The 18411-nt window shown below is 38.2% G+C and overlaps 1 pseudogene; it reads right to left on the bottom strand.

Annotated features, from left to right (window-relative positions):
• Positions 1-1099: 1099 nt before the first annotated feature.
• LOC149139429 (ABC transporter I family member 17-like) lies at positions 1100-18058 on the bottom strand (annotated as a pseudogene).
• Positions 18059-18411: the final 353 nt, after the last annotated feature.

The following is an 18411-nucleotide window of genomic DNA, read 5'->3' as shown; positions in this document are numbered from 1 at the left end:
TTATAATGTAGTTGTTTATAATATTTTTTTTAGAGATTTTGGTGACGGAATTCGGCAGAAGAAATTGAGGTTAAATCTTGATTTGTTGCAGTTAAAAACATATTTGGATTCAGCACCCTGAAAAACCCCTGGGACGCTTTGATTGTGCAGAAATTAACTATCAAACTTGCTATTCCAATAAATTGCTACCAGATTTTGACTGGAAAAACCCACCAAAAAAACTTCCAAAAAATCTATTATAGACAACTGCGGTTATAATCACCAAATATAATATTTCTATTAGCTTCCGTGGACTTAACCGTGTAAGAGAAGAGCAAATAGTGTTATCGTGCGCCTGTGGCTCGTGTCTTTTTCCGTACAAAGAATATTTGAGACTAAGGTTTGACTATGGGATTATTAAATTTAAAAAAGCATATGAGAGTTAAATGAGATAGGTTGTGTGTAAAGTACATATGCTTTTGGCATGTTATATATAGAGAAATTAGTGATCTCCTTAATGTATATGAGAAATGTGATAAAAAAATAAATGATTATATATATGCGTTTATTTAATTATTTTTCATATATATTATAAATTACAAATGAGTTTATTTTCAAATCAAATTATATTTTATATCCCCATAAATATAAAATATGAAGCAGAAAACGACTCTTTCCCGCACTAACATTTAAAAGGGTAATCCTTATCTTACACTCCATTATATAATAGGGAATGATATTGTAAATGCTTTTACCTCAGAAAAAGCAAATGCTTTCTGACTCGACACCTTAACAGAAAATTTCCAGTTGCACCATGTCGCCCACTAACAGAATTGGAGTTGTTTTTTTAGATGTGATTTTTGGGAGTTTTTGGTTGGCTTAAAAATTTGTCGTGTTTTGGGTTATTTAAATTAATTTTTTATTTTATATATAAATTTAGCACTCTGTAAATTTTTGATGTATTTTTATTGTACATGGTTTACTTATCAAATCAAATCAAATCTGTGATTTCCATAAATTCCTCTCAAATTTTAAAGAAATTAAATCATAAAAAACTAAAAAAAAATTCAAAAAAATCACACTAAAAAACCAGCCAACAAAATTTATGTAATCATGAAAATCAGGAGCTCAATTCCAGAAACCTGTTAGCCGTGGGCATTAAGTAGCTGGTCGGGTTTCAGAGCGTCCGAAATCTGCCCATCGACCAACACAAAAACGAGGTCGGCGATTCTTTGAATCTGTTTGATGCTGTGGGACACCATGATAATTGTCATCCCATTCTCCCTCCTCAGCTTCCCGATCAACTCCTCGATTAGCTCAGTGGATATGGGATCCAGGGCGCTCGTCGGCTCGTCCAGCAGCGCCTATATCTCACAACAACAACCATAGTCAATTTTAGAGAAAAAAAACTGGCAAAATTCTCATTTGCCGGTGAAAAAACCCCAATTCTCAGAAGAATAACCAAATTTAAAGAAACCAAGAACGACCTGGGAGTCGTTGGCGAGAGCCCTGCCGCCCAGTGCGTAAATTTGACCATATACTCGTATTTGGCTTTTTTACATGTAAAATATTTTCTGGTTCCAAATCTCCACGTTATTTGTAACTTGCCAAAATTGTTTAAGACCAGGCATATTTAAAAATGAAAAGTTTTAAAATATATATATAATCTTACGCTGAGAATGAATTATTATGCATAGTCATTCATTAATATTATTAATATTTTATTTAATAATCCATCTGTATTGAAATTTCCCAAGTGATCACTATCCGGATTCCCAACTAAGTCATAAATACCAATTTCTAGTTTTCAACAGTTAAATGGTATGTTATTATTGGTGATTAATTCCCAACTACCCACTGCCGAGTTATGTTACTAATTTATGGTGATTCGTTTGCAAGTTGCAACTTCCAAATTTCCAATTCGTGTCAAATTCCAATCAAGAGCGATATGTAAGTTATTCATTGTTGAATGTGGTGAGGAGTAGGGCATAAGAAAAACTCTGCAAAGTCTGGAACTTTGAATGCTACAAAACCGGAACTCAGCCGACCAAGTAACCAGTGAGTGATAGCCTATTAGCCATAGATAGTGTTTCTTATATTTGAGAGATGCTCTGCTCTATTCGTTTTTCTATGCATGCTTGTTGGATATCTGTATTCATTTTTCTATGCATGCTAGCTGGATATCTTTTTGATGCAGTAGTGTTTTGTTTTTCAATTTTTAATAAATTGAATTTTTCTCTATCTTTACTTGGCTTTGTGTATTTTGATTGTGGTTTTATTATTATGTGATGGGTGGGATAATATTTATCGCAACATTGATAGAGAAATAAACCCTAGAGCTGGCCATCTAAAAAATATATGAATGCTTGGATAATAATTTATTCCTGTCATCTTTACCCTCATGCCTAGCTTTAAGGACTTCCGGCTCAGATTGATGAAATCGGATATATATGGGCCATGATTGAAACAAATGAGGAGGTAAGGTTACTATGGAATCCTTATCAAGATCGATGGTCAATTAAGGATGGGGTTCATTCAATTGTCGTGCCATGGTCACACAATCATATGTTGTAGTTGGTTTCAGATGTAGTTGTTTTCAGTCTTCCCTTGCTTTCTTCAGAGATTTAATATATTCACAATGCATCTTAGATCACTTTTCAAAGCCCCTGTTTTACTTCTTTAAGTCCTCCCATGCCTTTTTGCAGGGATTGAATATATTCACAATGCATTCACTGTGAACTTGGGAAATGATCACATACAATGGTATGTGGTCTATCCAACGGGAGAGAGACGTTGGTTACACCTCTCCCTGGTCACACCGTCTTGAGCTGTAGGCATGGAATGACTGAAAATTATAGCATGTAATGAGTAATAAATAATCTTTGAACACATCATTACTATGGTTTTGTTTGCTCTCGCCATCAATTCAACGTGACTTGTTGCCATGACCTAGCCAGGGCTTATTCCAATTTCCCTCACTGGCATATTTGGAAAGAATCTCTGTTTCCAAACCATGACTTATTCCAATTTCCCTCATTAGCTTATTTGGAAAGAATCTCTGTTTCCAAATAATGTCGATGTACACCATAATGTGACTATCAATGCTTCTGAGTGGCCCGAACTAAAACTAACACGTGAAAATCTCATAGCAAAGTTGGAAGAGTAGGAATAAGTTTATGAATTGCATACTGTAATTCTATAATTCAAGTGACAGTGGTCAACATATTTCCAAATTTGTAAGTCTCGGTTTTCACACTTGTGTACACACTCATATTCAAATATCTGTGACATAGTTTCATAGTCAAAATGACTTTTCTAAAAAGTTGATGGCATATACCCTGCCTTCGGGATCCCATAACCGAAGATTCAAAGCATGAGGGCATTTCAGAGATTGTGTTGCCGAGCATCTCGTCCAAAAGCGTAGAAATAAGTTTGTGAAATAATTATAATATTATAATGTGCAGAGCAAGGTGTGACGGGAGGGGGTATATTTCAAACTTGGTAGGCTAGTGTTTAACACCACAGAGATTCTCATGCAAATTGATCTGCACTGTTGACCCAACAACACAAGAAATACAATTATTTTCTGCTTCGCCCAATTGACCATACTTCGGTCAATTGATAATGGACGTGCTTCATTGAAAATGCGATGGATATTGTGGCTTTTCCCTCTATATTATCATATTCAAAAGTAATTCCATAGCATTGTGCAAGAGATTGAGTTGGGGGTTTTCTCTGAACCGGTGTTGTAGTTTCTTTTCAGTGATGGGGAAGAGCTTTTCTAGATTACTATTTGGGTGATGCGATGATGTTGGCTCTGATTTGGGATCCCCTAATTTCTAAACAACTCTGCGATTTAGTTGGAGCATGATTGATTTCTCACATATTTGATTGTTCCATCAATCATCACCAAATATTTGGCTATCACTTTTCGAAGCCCCGTTTTACTTCTTTTTAGTCCTCCCATGCTTTTTTTTTGGTAGAGATTGGATATATTCACAAAGCATCTCTGCTCACTTTTCAAAATATTTTTAGCCAACCATTGGAGCATTTTGGTATATATTTTTCATAACAGAAAACATAACCTTAAGTTAAATGAAAATAAATATGAGTATGTGAGGGAATTTTTCTAAATATTTTTGGTATCTTTTCAAATTTTAAAGATTTTTAATAGGGTTGGGTATATGGTTCATAATATATTACAGAAAAATGAATTAAATGAAAATAAATATAATTAAAAGAAGAAATTTGTTTTTTCCTATTTTCATAGATTTTTTGGTATATTGGATATATTGTTCATAATAGAATACATAACTAGAAGTTAAACCAAAATAAACATAATTATATAAAAAAATACTTAATAAAAGTTTATATATATAAGCTGTAGTGGAATGTGTGCTACACTTTAGAGGAAATCCAAAGGATATTTAAAAATTATTACAACTATAGTTCTCATTTCTGACCTATAAGCTCTATCCATTAAGCACCGATAATTCTAAAATCCTCTCTAAAGGAAATGAAAAGAAATCCTAATTCAATTTTGCAAATAGAACCCGAGCAATGTTAAGGAAACCTAAAACTTGAGGTGAAGAAGGAAGAATTGTATGTTGACTGTAATTTGGAGAAGGAGCATTAAACTCACAATGGACTTGGCATCTAGCGAACCTATACAAAACCAAAAAACGAAAAAAATAAATTGTAAGGGTTTCTACAGCTTCGGGAAAAAAAACCACACTCTAAAATTTTGCGGTAGGATAAAAGAAAACCAATAAGAAGAGGACCTTTACCTGCAACGAGCGAGAAGCATAATTCCTCCTCAATAGCCACAATACCTTATTGGGGTCGATAGAAAAATTAGATAGAGTAATGGTATTTCGAAGAATTGTCTCATGGAATTAGTTTAAATGGAAATAAGTGGAGCCTGGTAACACTCTGTTATAACTCTATGATATAATTTTTCTGATTTTTAAATTATATTTTATTAATTTTAAATTTTGATGTACAGTAATCAAGAAGGGGAGGCACTTTTTTGGAAATGTTCGTGCTGAATTTTCAAGTGACAAGTCTCTGTCAAGACCATGAGACATTTAGAAAACACCAGTCCTGCAATCCAATATTAGTTTGAGGATTTACCTTTTCAAGTGACAAGTCTCTGTCAAGATCATGAGACATTTAGAAAACACCAGTCCTGCAATCCAATATTAGTTTGAGGATTTACCTTTTTCATCGAACTTTTTAACCCAGACTGTCTTCCACACCAACTTCCAACTTCCAAGTAAGAACAAACACATCCATTTTCTTTTTTTAATCAAATTAAGCAAGAATAAAATAACTGTATTAATTTTTATTTTTTCTAAAGATGAAATCAATATTTTTAGCCCAGAATGTTTTGTCACCTTTGGGTAATTCAAAGTTCCAATAATTTATGTCTATAATTTTTATTGTTTTATGTTTATATAGTATGCTGCTCTTTAGTTATTTGAATTTGTGAATCAATTTGTCTTACATGCTCAGATATATTTTTAGCCCAGAATATTTTGCTACCTTTGGGTAATTCAAAGTTCCAGTGATTTATGTTTAGAATTTTTCTTGTTTTATGTTTATATAGTATGTTGCTCCTTAGTTATTTGAATTTATTTTATTGTTTTATGTTTATATAGTATGTTGCTCCTTAGTTATTTGAATTTGTTTATTTACGTGTTAGTTTTACTATATTTTTTTAAATAGAAATACAAATTGTCATTATTTAAAGTGTATTTTTTAATATATAAATTAATTATTTTAAAAACTTATATTTTTGAAGATATAAATTGATTATCTTAAAAGAAATGTTCCACATTTATTTATCTTCAATATTTAGTAAAAATTTACAATGAAGATTTGCAGGTTGTCCTCATACTTTTTGTTGGCATTTCAAAAATAGTTAAAGTTGTTTTTTTGATTTTGGCCACAACAGGGCAACAACCACAATTTTGCAAATTTTTTAGAGCCAGAGAAACCTACTTTGTGGGAAAATTTCAACAATTGTTTAAGAAGGAGTAAGTCAATTCATATGTAAATTTATTTATTTTTATGTGAGAAAAATTTGTATTTATATATAGATTAATACAATTTAAACCAAATAAAAAATTAGTGTTTTTTTCAAAAGGTGAATAGAGAAATAATAACTCAAATAAAAATTTGAATATGTCCACTTTGAATTCCAAGAATGAGTGTGGTTGAAATCACCATTACTAAATGCAAACAGGAGTTATAATCTATTTATGCTAAAACATTCAAACTTTTTTGCCTTCACAAATGACTGAAATAGATAGAAAAAATAGACAATTTATTGTAAATATTGAAAAAAAGTTTACCTAGACTTGAGAAATTATTAAATATTATAAAGAATAAATAAGTATATTCCCTGGTTAATATCATTTCTTGAATCACTGCAAGATTATTTTTTTAATATGGTTTTAGTTGATGAAATTAAATTCATATATACTAAATACTTTATTTTTATTGTATAGGTATTATATATCAAAAATGTTTTCAAAGAAAAGGGAATCAACTTTATATCAAAAAATTCTTTGGATGGTCTACTACATCTCAAGCTTCATTGCCTGATAAAGAAGATCATGATTTTGATCTAAATGAAGATTTAGATGTCTTGGTGCATAATGAAGAATATGATATCTTGGAGCATAATGAAGAAAGTGATGAAGAATTTCACCACGGAGAACCTAGCACCCAAAAGAAAAGAAAAATTAAAGTAAAAAGAGAGTTTCGTGATCAGTGGAAAACTAAGTGGTTGAGAGAGGCAAAGCATGAAAGAAAAATATTTATGAAATGCATATATTGTGAAATGCATAAGGCAATGGGGCCATGGGGAATTGGGACTGGTTGCTCTACATTGCAGCATGATTCTATAGTTGTTCATGCTAGTTCAAACATTCATAAACTCTCACAGGCAAAGTGGATATGTGGAAATGAGAAGAAGGTGAAGTCTATTACAGAACACATTGCATGCATTGATGATATGAACAAAGAAAGAGTCATCACTACTATGAAATTATTATATTGGATGGTGCAAGAGGATCTACCACTCTCAAAATATGAATCTCTTTGTTTGTTTACAATGTCTTTACACATGCCAAATATGCCAAAGAACAAAGATTATACATCATATACAAATCACATGGCTGCAAAAGAATTCCTTTTTTCTATATCTCAGTATCTTGAAGAGCTACAAATTTCCAAAATGCTAGATAGCCCTTTTTTTCGTTGATGTTAGATGAAAGTACAAACCGTAGTTAAGAAAAACATCTTGTGGTTTATGCCACGTTTTTAAACTCAAAAGGATTGGGTCCTCCAATTTCACAGTTTTTAAAGCTCATAAATGTTTGATGGAATAGGGAAAACAACTTATGATGCAATAAAACATTTAATAGAATCAAGGGGCCTTTCAAAAGAAAGATTGATAAGAGTTTCCACAGATGGCGCTTCTTCAATGGTTAGTAATGAAAATGGTTTTATCACTTTCTTGAAGAAAGATGTACCTAATCTTGTAGGTGTTAATTGCATTGCTCATCGTGAAACCTTAGCTGCATTAGATGCTTAAAAAAAATACCTGAATTATTATTTGTTGAGAAATTAGCAAATAAGGTATATTCTTGGGTGCAAAATTCTATGAAAAGAAATAGTCAACTTATTGCTCTACAAGAACTTATGCAACTTGAAACTCTTCAAGCTCTTCAAATCCATGGAGTTAGATGGCTTTCAGGGGGACAAGTCTTTGAAAGACTTGTTGTACTTATGCCTCCCATATTAACATTGTGGAAAAATGAAAGAAAAGACTCATGGTATGATAAGGCAAGAATCTTTTCAGTACAATTTTGTTTACATATGCTTGCAGATATAATGTGTGAATTAAACAAGTTGAACAAGCAATTCCAAGAAGAGTACATTGATGTCAGCTCTTTAGGGGCAACCATAGATGTCACGGTAAACACTTTGAAAAGATGGTTTTTAAGAAGCGACACATTTGCAGATGGCACATGTTATTTATCTAAATTTATAGATGCCTCTAAATTTGGCTTTCTAGAAATTTGTGATAAGGAGGGGCTTGTTCACAAGCATGAATTACGATTTGTAGAAATTCCACATGCATATGTTGATTGTGTTAAAATACAAAAATGATGGCCCAGCCCTTTTCCACCTGGCGACTCTGTGTCCACCGTACGATTTTAAATGCGAATAAACATTGGGTTGTACAGATTCGGGATATTTCGGATGGTTTAACTTGTGGTACAGGTTAACAACGCACACCTGCCGGTTTCCAGCCTTGACTTACTCCCGCCTTTTGACACCAACCCTAGTTCACTTGCCTTTTCATTTTCACTGTGCGAAGTTCTTTGTTCTGCTCTGCGAGGGTTTCTTGGCGCCTCTGCTCCTCGCTCCGGCGCTGGTTCTTCTGGTGCCTCCGACCTTCTGCTCCTCTGTTCGTTGGTATTATTGTGAGGGTGTCCAGCTGTTACTACTCCACACTGTAACTCGATTGACTTACTGTTTCTTTGGTTATTCTCCGCTGTAACAAAGTTTGTTTCACACTCTGTTAACTCGCCTTGGTTATTATGGCAGGGTTCTCTCGGTTCGAACTCCAGCTAATCGTTCCGCCTCAATCCGGGTTTAAGGTAAGTTCGGGTTCGATGTTAAACCCTGCTTCTCCACCTCTTCCAGAGTCTAACAGGTCCGCTCCTTTGCTCTTCAGGTTATGGGTGTCGGCTGTTTGCAATGCCTCTCTTCCAACTCAGGTAAATATCCAATGCGGCTGCATATGTTCGTTTACAAATGTTTTCTTATCGTTTTCCCTTGTCTCAAACGTTGACCCACGTCTTATTTGTTTGTGCAGGTTGCTTGGGTGGCTGGCCGCCGTGGCTCGTGCTCCCTGTGCGTTATGGAGGCAACCCAAAAGCCCTTTCAGCTTGGTGTAACGGGTAGGGTCTTGTCCAGCTCGGCCGTTTGTTAGATTTGTAAACAATCTGTGGGTTTTTATGTTTAATGAGCTCGGCTCCGTTTGTTCGACTTGTAAACAACCTGTAGGTTTTGGTATTCAATGAACTCGGCCCGTTTGTTTGGTTTGTAAACAATCTGTGGGTTTTCTGTATCTATTGCTCACGCTTCTGGGTTGTAAACGAACGATATTAAACTGTTTCTTTTTCCTGAGGTCTGATATATATATATAATGACTGTCGTTTTATCTCCAGCATTTACATTACTTATGAAAATCACTTAAGTTTGGTAAGCTTGTTACCTAATTTATAGTAATAGTCGTTGGTTGTCAATCCGCTCTTCTCTGTGTGGGATAACTTCCTGTAGCAGCGCCTTCTCTTTGCTGTCTCTAAATTCCAGTATGTACTCAATATTTCATATCACATTCGTATGCTTGCTGTGTATAACTTACAATGGGTGCTTAAGCAAATAACATCAATCGAATAAATTACAGTATGCCTGTTATGGCCTTCTTGCAGTGAATGTTAGTACAGAAAACAGTAACAATACATTTATGTGACAGTGGTTCTTTAAACAAAACAGTTTTGCTTCTTTTCAGAGGAAATGTATCTGTCTTTTTTCATTCCAGGAGAGTTTTTTTTTTCATTGTCCTTTGCTCTCTGTTTTACATCTGGGTAGCGTAACTGCTCCCCCTTTCAGTTAAACTGCTTACCAGAATTTATCCTAACTATGTAACAGTTTCTTGTACTAAAGACTAATTTATGGTTAACTAATTTCTAAACTTAAAAACAAGACACAGTTTTCAATTACCATGGTCTCTAAATGACCTTCTAGGAAATAAAGCAAATAATAAAGAGAATTTAAAACGAATGACAAGTTCTGTTAACCTGGTTCCCTCCATGAGACAGTCAACCACCTTCTGTCTCCTCGGAGCTGGATGCTCCTGCATCAGGCTCCCAGGGTGGCAAAAAGTCATGGCTCCGTTCCATGAGGTCGTCGACAGAATAGCCTGCCTTCTGTATCTACGTCGCGTTCAGCCATGAACTGTCCTCTATCGGACGGTTCTTCCACTTGACCAAATACCGCAGATATTCCTTCCTGCGTGTGCGCTTAGCTACCTGTGTGTCCAGAATCCCTTCGATCTCAAGGGGTGGTGCCATTGGCATCTGCCTCATCCACGAACTGCCCTCACAACTGGTGTCCCGCGGTGGCTCTGCTGCTGTATTGTCTTCCGAATCTGCGACATAGGGAAACAGATCTGCCACATTAAAAATGGGAGAAATACCAATCCCAGGTGGCAACTGTAACTCATAGGCGTTCGCAGAAAATTTTCGAATGACTTTACAGGGACCAATCTTCTTGAACTTTAATTTGTTGTACCCCCGTTTTGGAAAACGCTCCTTACGTAAATACGCAAGGACTTCGTCCCCAACGTTGAACTGAACTTCCCGGCGCTTGGTATCTGCCCGCTGCTTATATTTGTGACTGCTGTCTTGTAATTTCAGCTTGACCTGCTCATGTAGATTACTCATTGCTTGAGCGAAATCTTCACCATCAGCACTTCGTTTTTCAAGCTTCCCCAAATCCCGTAACTCATGCACGCCTCGTGGATGCATGCCGTACAAAATCTGGAACGGACTGTAACCAGTGCTGCGGTTAGGTGAGTCGTTGTATGCAAATTCCGCCTGAGCTAGTACACGGTCCCACGTCCGGGAATTCTCACCTGTTAAGCTCCGAAGTAAGTTCCCCAAACTCCGGTTCACAACCTCCGTTTGGCCGTCGGTCTGCGGGTGATAAGCGGAACTGAACTGTAACTGAGTGTTCAACTTTTTCCACAGGGTTCGCCAAAAATGACCGGTGAATTTCACATCCCTGTCGGAGATGATGGACCTTGGAAGTCCATGTAGTCGAACAATCTCATTGAAAAACAGATGTGCTACATAAGTAGCATCGCTGGTCTTCCTGCAAGGTACAAAGTGCGCCATCTTTGAAAATCGATCTACCACAACCATTACTGAATCGAAACCCCGCTGTGTCTTAGGCAAACCCAAAACAAAATCTAAACTGACGGAGTCCCATGGTCGGTTCGGAATGGGTAATGGCAAGTACAAACCTGTATTCTGACTGTGGCCCTTTGCCAGTTGGCAAATCTTGCACCTACTCACGTACCTTTGTACATCCCGCTGTAATTTTGGCCAGAAATAAAAATGTCGTACCTGTGCTACCGTCTTATCTACACCGAAGTGTCCAGCCAAACCCCCGCTATGTTTCTCCTGAATAATGTTTTCCCGCATAGAGCAGTGGGGAATACACAGCTGCCCGCCCTTAAACAGCAATCCCTCCTGTAAATTATAATCCAACCACAGACTGCTGTTCCTTAACAGAGGGTTTTGACAAGCCTCATAGGCTTCCTTAAAATCAACATCCGTTTGATACAACTCTTTCAGGTGTTCAAAACCCAAAACCTGCATCGTACCTTCCTGTAAGAGTAGAATCCTTCTACTCAGCGCATCGGCCACCTTGTTCGCTTGCCCACTGATATGTTTCAGTACAAACGTAAAATTCTGTAAATATTCCACCCATGCTGCATGCTTATGGTTCAATTTATGTTGCTGCATAATGTACTGTAACGCAGAATTATCTGTAAACAGAACAAACTCATTACCCAACAGATAGTGCCTCCAATGTTTTAACGCCTGGACAATTGCATAGAATTCCTTGTCATAGGTTGAGTATTTCTGTCTACTCTCGTTCAGCTTTTCACTGAAATATGCGACTGGTCTATCCTCCTGACTCAGTACTGCCCCTATGGCTGTATTACTGGCATCACAACGAACCTGAAAGGGTTTGTTGAAGTCAGGCAGCCTCAATATCGGCCTTTCAGTAATCTTCCTCTTCAAAATCTGGAAACCTCTTTCCGCTGCCTCAGTCCAGTGAAATGGCTGATTTGTCTTCTTGATCGTATCCAGCATAGGTGCGCAGATCTCACTGAAATTCCTGATGAATTTCTTGTAGAAGCTCGCTAATCCGTGAAAACTGCGGACTTCAAATAAACTTCCCGGTGAAGGCCAGCTAACTATAGCTGCCACCTTTTCTGGGTCCATTTTCAACTCATTTTCTGCAATTACAAAGCCCAGATATACTAACTCCCGCTGAAAAAAAGTACACTTTTTCAGATTGATCAGCAATTTATTCTGCTGCAACTTCCTCAACACATTACGAACATGCCTGAAATGTTCTTCCTTAGTTTTACTAAAAATCAAGATGTCGTCCAAGTAAACTATCACGGATTTCCCAATAAACTCCTTCAGTACTTCATTCATCAAGCGCATGAACGTACTGGGAGCATTGCTCAACCCAAATGGCATCACCAGCCACTCATATAAGCCTTCGTTCGTCTTGAAAGCTGTCTTCCACTCATCTCCTTCGCGAATTCGAATCTGGTGATATCCACTCTTCAAGTCAATTTTCGAGAAATAAGCTGCCCCGCTCAGACAATCCATCATATCGTCCATTCTTGGTAAGGGAAACCTGTACCTAACCGTAATTTTGTTTATGGCTCTGGAATCTGTGCACATTCGCCATTCGCCTCCCTTCTTTGGAGCCAGCACGGTTGGTACTGCACAAGGGCTCATGCTCTCTCGAATCAACCCTTTGTCTAACAACTCCTGGACCTGCTTCCTGATTTCCTCATGGTCCTTAGGACTCATTCAATAAGCTGCTTTGTTTGGCAGACTTGCCCCTGGTATAAAGTCAATGCAGTGACTAATACCTCTCCTGGGTGGAAGTTCATCTGGAAGGTCATCCACCACGATGTCCCCAAATTCCTGCAGCAGCTTCTGGATTTCCTCGGGCAAATCTGAAATCTGTGTATGCAATATCACCGCTTTTGGTCTTCGTATGACAGCAAAATTTACTTCACTGTCCTCAATCTGTTTTATAAATTCTTTTCCGCCCATCAGCAATGCCTTCACTCCACTGGCTTCTGCTGTATTTTCCTCTTTGATGGGTACAAGCGTGTGCTTGATCCCATCTTTGACAAACTTATAACAATTGGTTTTTCCATCATGAACTGCGCTCCTGTCAAACTGCCAGGGTCGTCCTAGCAAAATATGACAGACATCCATCGGCATAACATCGCAGATGATTTTGTCTTTGTACCTGCCTATCTGAAACTCCACCTCACACTGTTCATCCACCAACAGTTGGTGTCCCTTCTGCAGCCATGACACCTTATATGGAGTGGGATGTTTCAGCTTTTTCAAACCCAGTTTTTCCACCATCTCTACTGCTACCAAGTTGTCGGTACTTCCACTATCGATGATCAGCTTACAGCACTTACCCTGTGACTTGCAAACAGTCCGGAACAGAGCTTTTCGCTGATCAGGCTCTGCAACTTCTTTTGCTGGTTTTAACAGCACCTTATTCAATACCAAAGCTTCGCCTGTCTCTGGGGCGTTTTCCACTTCTTGAGGTGCTGTTTCAGCATCCTCTGGATGAGCAACATAAGCTCCTCTTCCACCTACAGGTTCACCCTCAGGACAGTCATATGACTTGTGTCCTAACTTATGGCAACGATAGCACTGGACAGTTCCCCTGCCCCAACCACTTCCTCGCCCTTGCTGAGCTGGTCGTCCTCCTCTAGTGCTATTGTCCCTCTCTGCTGTGCCAGCAGACTTAGAACTGCTGCCTTCTTCACTGGAACCTGTACTTCTACCTCTACCAAAAACCTTACCTTTTCCCCTGCCAGTTCCACCTCCTCTCCTGGCGTTTTGCTTCCGGTTAATTTTCTCCTCTGCCTTCAGTGCAAACTGGTAGGCTTCATCCAACGTCCGAGGTGAAAGGATACCGATTTCATCCAGTATTTCCCCCCTCAAACCATTTACAAATCTGGCTGTTTTTTCTGGGGTATCTTCCACATACCCTGCCCGCAAATTCAACTTATAAAATTCCTCTGTAAATTCCTTAACAGTCATTCCTCTTTGTTTCAAGTTCTGTACCTGTCTGTACAACATAATCTGATAATCTTTTGGCAGAAATTTTTCCTTCAGTTTGGCCTCCATTCGGGCCCACTTCTTTATAGGCTGTTTGTGTTGCCTCTTTCTTTCCGCCTGAACGCTGTCCCACCACAAGGACGCATGTCCTTTCAACTTTGTGGCGGCGAACTTCACCTGCTTGTCCTCACTGGTTTCCTCAAACTCAAAATATTTGTTCACTTCGCTTAACCAATCCAATAACACATCTGCAGACAGACTTCCGTCATAAGTGGATAGCTCATGCTTTGGCTTATGACTAGACAACAAAACTGACTTTAATAACCAGAGTTCCGGTGTCACCCCTTCAACCTCATCTTCTGGTTCTGCCACATCCTCATCGCTATCATCTGCTGGGTTCCTTCTTCCCCCAGCTTCTACCACTGCTAATCTTTCTCGCAAAACGCGAATCTCTTCACGAAGTCCCTCTTCTGCTATTCTCCGGATCGCTCTTCATCTTCCTCTTCCTCCTCTACCACCCTCCATTCTTCCTATTTGTCAACCTGCTCTGATACCACTTTGATGGCCCAGCCCTTTTCCACCTGGCGACTCTGTGTCCACCGTACGAATGTAAATGCGAATAAACGTTGGGTTGTACAGATTCGGGATATTTCGGATGGTTTAACTTGTGGTACAGGTTAACAACGCACACCTGCCGGTTTCCAGCCTTGACTTTCTCCCGCCTTTTGACACCAACCCTAGCTCACTTGCCTTTTCATTTTCACTGTGCGAAGTTTTGTTCTACTCCGCGAGGGTTTCTTGGCGCCTCTGCTCCTCGCTCCGGCGCTGGTTCTTCTGGTGCCTCCGACCTTCTGCTCCTCTGTTCGTTGGTATTATTGTGAGGGTGTCCAGTTGTTACTACTCCACACTGTAACTCGATTGACTTACTGTTTCTTTGGTTATTCTCCGCTGTAACAAAGTTTGTTTCACACTCTGTTAACTCGCCTTGGTTATTATGGCAGGGTTCTCTCGGTTCGAACTCCAGCAAATCGTTCCGCCTCAATCCGGGTTTAAGGTAAGTTCGGGTTCGATGTTAAACCCTGCTTCTCCACCTCTTCCAGAGTCTAACAGGTCCGCTCCTTTGCTCTTCAGGTTATGGGTGTCGGTTGTTTGCAATGCCGCTCTTCCAACTCAGGTAAATATCCAATGCGGCTGCATATGTTCGTTTACAGATGTTTTCTTATCGTTTTCCCTTGTCTCAAACGCTGACCCACGTCTTATTTGTTTGTGCAGGTTGCTTGGGTGGCTGGCCGCCGTGGCTCGTGCTCCCTGTGCGTTATGGAGGCAACCCAAAACCCCTTTCAGCTTGGTGTAACGGGTAGGGTCTTGTCCAGCTCGGCCGTTTGTTAGATTTGTAAACAATCTGTGGGTTTTTATGTTTAATGAGCTCGGCTCCGTTTGTTCGACTTGTAAACAACCTGTAGGTTTTGGTATTCAATGAACTCGGCCCGTTTGTTTGGTTTGTAAACAATCTGTGGGTTTTCTGTATCTATTGCTCACGCTTATGGGTTGTAAACGAACGATATTAAACTGTTTCTTTTTCCCGAGGTCTGATATATATATATATATAATGACTGTCGTTTTATCTCCAGCATTTACATTACTTATGAAAATCACTTAAGTTTGGTAAGCTTGTTACCTGATTTATGGTAATAGTCGTTGGTTGTCAATCCGCTCTTCTCTGTGTGGGATAACTTCCTGTAGCAACGCCTTCTCTTTGTTGTCTCTAAATTCCAGTATGTACTCAATATTTCATATCACATTCGTATGCTTGCTGTGTATAAATTACAATGGGTGCTTAAGCAAATAACATCAATCGAATAAATTACAGTATGCCTGTTATGGCCTTCTTGCAGTGAATGTTAGTACAGAAAACAGTAACAATACATTTATGTGACAGTGGTTCTTTAAACAAAACAGTTTTGCTTCTTTTCAGAGGAAATGTATCTGTCTTTTTTCATTCCAGGAGAGTTTTTTTTTTCATTGTCCTTTGCTCTCTGTTTTACATCTGGGTAGCGTAACTGCTCCCACTTTCAGTTAAACTGCTTACCAGAATTTATCCTAACTGTGTAACAGTTTCTTGTACTAAAGACTAATTTATGGTTAACTAATTTCTAAACTTAAAAACAAGATACAGTTTTCAATTACCATGGTCTCTAAATGACCTTCTAGGAAATAAAACAAATAATAAAGAGAATTTAAAACGAATGACAAGTTCTGTTAACCTGGTTCCCTCCATGAGTCAGTCAACCACCTTCTGTCTCCTCGGAGCTGGATGCTCCTGCATCAAAAAACAATCATGGAAACCGTGTATTGAAGGTTCAATATAAAGTTACAAACAACTTGCAAAAGATTGTGTTCAAGCTCTCGTAGAGAATTTGAATGGAAGATTCCCTGATCTTGCATTTTTCAACTCAGCAAGGTTGTTTAGCCCTTGCCATTATTTAGAGGATGTTCATGGCAGAGAACAAAATTCAAAGTGTTGGCTTGAAAAGATTTTTCAACACTTACAACATCCTTATTATCAAAGTGAAGAAAACAAAACTACATTTGATTTTGAGGCTTGTTTGAAAGAGTTGCATCCATTTGTTGACACTCTTCATGTTAATTGTGAGGGATCATCCATGAAAGATGCATGGAGGATATTTTATGTTACAGGGTTGCATACAAATTTTCCTAAGATGTCAAAATTATTGCAGGCAATACTTACTACTCCTGCAAGTACAGTTGCTTGTGAGAAAGGATTCTCAAGACAAAACATAATAAAGGATGTCCGAAGAACAAAGCTATCATTAGTTTCATTAGATGCCTTGATGCGGGTGTCTCTAACAGGGCTTGATTCATTGATGGTGGAATGGGATAGGGTATATGACATCTGGAAAGATGCTAAAGAAAGAAGAATCTTAAATATTTAAAGTTTTTGCTTTTATTTTTATGTTTGTAATGGTGGTGTTTTGACGATTACCTCTTTTGGTGAAACTATCCAAAATTTAGTTTATGTACATGTTGATATTGAATCTACTTTTTGAATATTTACATAGTTCATGTACATTATGTTTTTGGTTTGAAAATTATTTCATAACTATTGTTCTTTTAATGGGATTAACATGGTAGTGACTTAAATGGAAAACATGGTATGTGTGAGTGAATTATTTTTGTCAAATTTGTTGCAACAATATTAACATTCATTATTTTCATGTGAGAGTAATTATGAATATATATTTTTTCACTTTATAATATTATTGTTTGTTGTTTCTATACATATTTCTCATCTATTTTATCACTATTTCTATCTTTAAAAAAAAAAAAAACTCAAAACATTTCAACAATCTGGAAAATTTGCAGAAAAGTTTGATCAATAGGTCTCAAAACAAAGTAGCAATGAGACTTGAGTCGAATGGTACAACAAAGAACGGAAAATTTGCAATAATTATGAGTACAATTTGAAATTAGATGAAACTTGTACAAATAAATATTAAAATTCATATGATGAGCAGTTTAAAAATAAAAACGTCATTAAAAAATCCCTTGACGGGTAGAGTCACCCGTTAAATTTAACCCCTGACGCTGCCCACTGCGCCTACCCCATGGACAGACCGCTGGCGGATTTGGCGGCCAGTGAGGGGTCCAAATCCTTTAAGCCCAAATACTCAACCACCTTCTTGTCTGACAATTTCTCCCCGCGGAGCGCCGACCCGTACCTTATGTTATCGGCAACGCTTCCTGCGAATCGAAGAAATTAGCCCGCAGCAAGTCATGAAGATGAGCAAGAATTGTGTATCAACTTGATTACCGACCTTCGAAGAGGGATGGCGTCTGGAAGAGGATGCCCACACGGTGTCGGAGGGCGAGCACGTCGAGGTTACTAATGTCGTGGTTGTCGAGGAAGACAGAGTTGACGGGCGGATCCAGAGTGCCCTCAGGTATGTCGACTTTCCGCTCCCGCTCGGCCCTATTACTCCCAGAACTGTTCCCTTCCATATGTCAACCGACAAGCTTGACAGAAGACTAGTCCCCTGCTCCTTCGATGTTGCGGAGCAGCTACTGCTCATCTCCAAACTCTTTGCAGCCCCAAATCCCAAAGATAATAATAATCAAACGGTAATGTTGAAGATTAAAGGACTGGAAACAAAAGAAAACAGAGCCGGTAAGCATACTACATAACACTGAGTTCCATGGATAGAATTGATCTGCAACACAACTAGAGTCAGCCACCTACAATAAGTAATCCAACAGGCAAATTCTGCTAAAATAGTCGAAAAGCAAGTTACATTTGCCCCCAATTTGTAAGCCCTGCCTAAAGCTTTTGGTCTCCTGAGTTGTGATATGTTCAGAGTGATGGTACGAATTTATGTGTAGGAGGCCACAACGGTTTACACCAGCTGTGCCTACAGTTTGATGGCGG

The sequence above is a fragment of the Pinus tabuliformis genome, chromosome X (genome assembly GCF_031772625.1).
Source record: "Pinus tabuliformis cultivar Carrire ecotype Pingquan chromosome X, CPIR1, whole genome shotgun sequence".
Lineage (NCBI taxonomy): Eukaryota > Viridiplantae > Streptophyta > Pinopsida > Pinales > Pinaceae > Pinus > Pinus tabuliformis.
This window is presented reverse-complemented; position numbering and strand designations above follow the sequence as displayed.